The sequence below is a fragment of the Pteropus alecto genome, unplaced genomic scaffold (assembly GCF_000325575.1).
Source record: "Pteropus alecto unplaced genomic scaffold, ASM32557v1 scaffold139, whole genome shotgun sequence".
Lineage (NCBI taxonomy): Eukaryota > Metazoa > Chordata > Mammalia > Chiroptera > Pteropodidae > Pteropus > Pteropus alecto.
In genome coordinates, this window is record NW_006443567.1 from 5442189 (window position 1) to 5446428 (window position 4240).

Genomic DNA, 4240 nt, shown 5'->3' on the forward strand with positions numbered 1-4240 from the left:
GAATTTCCAATTATTCGCCTATGCCAAATATATCAGATAGGGTTTAGTCATGACACATATTTATAACGAGTGATATTTCTTCCTTATTTTCAGCACCCTGTTCTGAGCAGCTTAGTATTGATCATGAGAAAATGAAGGATTCTGCCTCTTCCCAGGTCTGTTTGTTTTGCTTTGTTATCCTTCCAGACAAATGTCCAAGAAGTTGGGATCATTAATGGTTATTTCATACACTAACCAAATGGGAAAAATTCTTTTTTTTTTTTTTTTTTTTTAGGTGAGGCAACCCTTGGTTGGTACCTCACATTGCAAGGAACTTGTCAACTTACAAAACTTCATTTTTTATTTTTTACACCTACAGCACCTGATCTTCTTAGGTGGTCACCCATCCAAGTACTAACCAGGCCCAACCCTGCTTAGCTTCTGAGATCAGATGGGATCACGCTTGTTCAGGGTAGCATGGCCGTAGACGGGAAAAATTCTTATTTTCTTTTTTTAATGGAATCATTTTTCTTTATTTGACTTTTAAATAGATAATATATCCACACATTTGTTTCCTCAGGCTGCTATAACAAAATACCCTAGACTAATTCTTTACTTTCTGAATGTATTATTTCTAAGGATGATTTGGTTTGAAGCACATTCATATGCATATAAAATTAACTGTTATAATAGAAGTTAATTTTACCTATACTAACTATAAGGTCTGAACTTCCTCAAGGTCCAATGTAAGTCTCCAGTAACCAAATAATATACTATATGATTTTAAAATTCTTGGACTAGACAATGTTTTCCAGTGACACTAATGATAACACTCTATTGTAAGTGTTATTGACTGTTTACTGGTTTGTCACCCTCAGTAGCTGTGAGCTCTATGAGAGTAGGGATAGTGCATTTTTGTATCCTTTCAGCTTTGTCCTCTGGCTGCCCATAATCGTTGTTATAGAATAGACGTTTGGTCGGTTGTCACATGAATAAATAGGTACCTCCTCACTGCTGTTTTCTGCCACACTTTTAAAAAAGCAAGAATAGAGACTTTATTATGTAGGTTTTGGGGTAGAAGTAATAGGCAGAGGGCAAGTAGGACTCCCCAGTAGTGCTTTACTATCCTCATGAGCCACTGACCAACTATACCCTAAGTTGTATGGTTGACAACTACTGGCGCTCAGAAAGAATCAAGTATAAGAATCCAAAAGAATAAATAAGCACTAAGTGTGAACCACTGCACTTGGCTTCCACACTAATCTGTGCTTTGTTAACTTTGTTTTGGTCTTTGATGCTTGATTCATTTACTAACATGAATAAAGCAGATCCAGACAACATCCAGAACAAAAGCTTATAATTCAGATGAATTCATTTATGCGTTAAACTTCTGCTCATTAGTTTAATAGAAATTAAATGCTTAAAATTCATTTGAGTACGTGTTCCTAACTAGATTTATTGCTTTTATTAATTTTTGTCTCTAAGCCTCTTGATACTCTGTAAGCTAGGAGCTGGCGAACTATGACCCATGCATGGACTGGTCACCTGTTTTTGTAAATAAAGTTTTATAGGAACACAGACATATTCATTTGTTTATATCTGTGGCAGCTTTCATGGCAGTGTTGAGTAATTGTGATAGAAACTTTGTGGCCCACAAGCCTAAAATATTTACTATCTGTCCTTAATAGAAAAACTTCGTTGACTCCTGCTATTTCCGCATGATCATATGACAAAGGATCTAAAAGAGGGTACTCAACAAAAAACTGAACTCTATTTAACTGAAATATTTAACTAAACTCTAATATGTGCAAGACAGTAGGAATTAAAAGATGACAAAGACCCTGAATAGTATTTGTACCAGACACACTTTCAGCACCAAGAAAAGTACATATTCTCATTCCAGATGACCAGGTAAACAATGCTGCATTTGAAATCTAAATGTTACAGCAAAAAACCACCAGACATAGGATGAGATCTGAGGCAGACTAATCTGCTCTACCTTTCACAGAAGCAATGATATATTTTATAGAAACTTGGATAATGTCATTCATTCCAGCTGAGAAATACATCAACCAACCAATGTACTGGGAAGCACCTTTTACTGAAAGTAGGAAAACTCTTAACCCCACAACTAATAATAATAGTAGCTAATACATATAGCATTTATTAAATGCCAGGTACATATATTAAATTGTCTAATGCTCATATACACTCTATGAGTTAGGGGCTATCATTCATTATCTCCAATTTACACATGAGGAAACTGAGGTACAGAGAAGTGAAACAACCTGCACAAACCATACAGCTAGTAAGTGGGAATAGGGATTTGAACCTGTGTAATTTGGCTTTGGAGTCTGGGCACTTAACCATTCACACTGCCCTAATCAGAATCTATGACTTTGGACAACTCACTCGACCTCCCTGAACCCAGTTTCTTTATCTATAAAATGAATGTGTTGGTCTTGATCTCTCAGGTTCTATAGCTATAATGTTCCAGGATACTTGGTTTTAATAGACATTTACATATACCTAACATTGTGGGAATTAGAAAAAATATATTAAGCACATTATTAATTCATTCAACAAATAATTAATGAGTATCTGCTATGTACAAAACTGTGTTCCAGGCACTTGAGATACAGCAGAGAACAAAACAGATGGAAATGCCTGCCCTCTTAGGGCTTGCATTTTGGGGGGATACAATAATAAAAATGACAAACATTTGTAGAGCAATTACAATTTATCATACACTGTGCTATGTAATTGACATGGGTTGTCTCTTTTAATCTTCACAGCAGTGTTGTGCAGATGCCCTGTTGTACAGATGAGAAAACTGAGACTTGGAGAAGTTAGGTACTTGTCAAAGGTCACAGCTAATAAGTGGCATAGCCTGTATCTGTTTGCAGAGTTCGTGTGCTAACTCATGTTACAGTACTTTCCTTATAAGGACTTTATAACTGATTAACTGGCTAACATACAGTTATAGCGAACTGGCTTAAAAATAATCTCTTGGTATTTTAACAATTTTCATACAGTAAAGCATGAATAATGGTAGGAGCCTAATCTGCAAATTCACATGAGAAACTCTGAGCTGACAGGCCAGAACATAAAGATTCCTATCTATATGATGACCTCTGGGCCTCTTGAGAGGAATCACAAAGGGATTTAGAGATTGACAGTCTCCCATACTAGAATTAAAAGTCTGGGATAAAGTAGGAAGGCAGAGAGTGACCCAACCTTTGGCTACGGAGTGGGTGCGTGGTTCAGGATGACAGAACTCACTCTAAGGAAGAAGACAGCAAAGAGAATGAAAGAAAGAGAGAGGAGAGAGGAGAGAGAGGGAAGAAGGGAGGGAGGGAAGGAGGGAGAGAGGGAGGGAGGGAGGGAGGGAGGGAGGAAGGAAGGAAGGAAGGAAACATAGTTCGAAGTCATCAAAAAATACATTTGTAACCCAGAGCAGTCTCAATCAAATGCTCTCTAGCTCAGATCTTGGAAGACCTTGCTCCTCCACAGAGTATATTGCAAAGGAGAGAACTGGGAGTCTTGCACTTTCAGTAGCAAAACTGTGCAAGGATTCAGAGCCAAAGTTTGTGAGTGTCCTAAAATTTGGTCAGACAAAGGATAAATAGGGCAACTTTATGGCCTTGTCACACTCAGGAGATATGCTCACTAAATGTTTACTAAATGAATGAATGTTGAATGATGAGTTAATGAATGAATGATGGAGACAAATCATGGTATATAAAACACTAAAACAGCAGACAAGGCCCAAAAAAAGCAGTTTTATTTACACACCATCTTTTTCCAAAAAGGATTTGACATGGCTTCAAAGTCACATATATTTAGATTAGGACAAATATAAAATTAGAACATTGCTGCAGAGGACAGCAACTGAGTGATTTTGTTGTAACAACTAATCTCTTGGTTTAAAGCAGTAAGAAATAAAACTACATCTTCAAAATCCTATTTTCTTCACAGTATGCATGTGAATTGTGGGTTTGATTGTTGGTGACTTAGGAGTTGAGAGCCTCTGTATAAGGGGTGGAATTCACTATGATCTACTTTTCACTTGAAGAGTAAGTGCACCGCAATGTATGATGTATGAAGAAATTAGAAATAGAGATGGTGTTCATGTGTGACTTAGAACATTGATGAAAGTCATCATGACATAGGTATTCAAGTCGTCATTTTTTGCATTAGTGTAAGACTGAGGAATATTCTGAATTTTAACTAGTTTTATCAATTGCTCTCTAAGAAAAAT

At 36.7% G+C, this 4240-nt stretch overlaps 1 non-coding gene across 1 annotated transcript; it reads right to left on the reverse strand.

Annotated features, from left to right (window-relative positions):
* Positions 1–349: 349 nt before the first annotated feature.
* On the reverse strand, positions 350–468 carry LOC112472918. Its single transcript, XR_003043805.1, has one exon. It is a non-coding gene; the product is annotated as a 5S ribosomal RNA (ribosomal RNA).
* Positions 469–4240: the final 3772 nt, after the last annotated feature.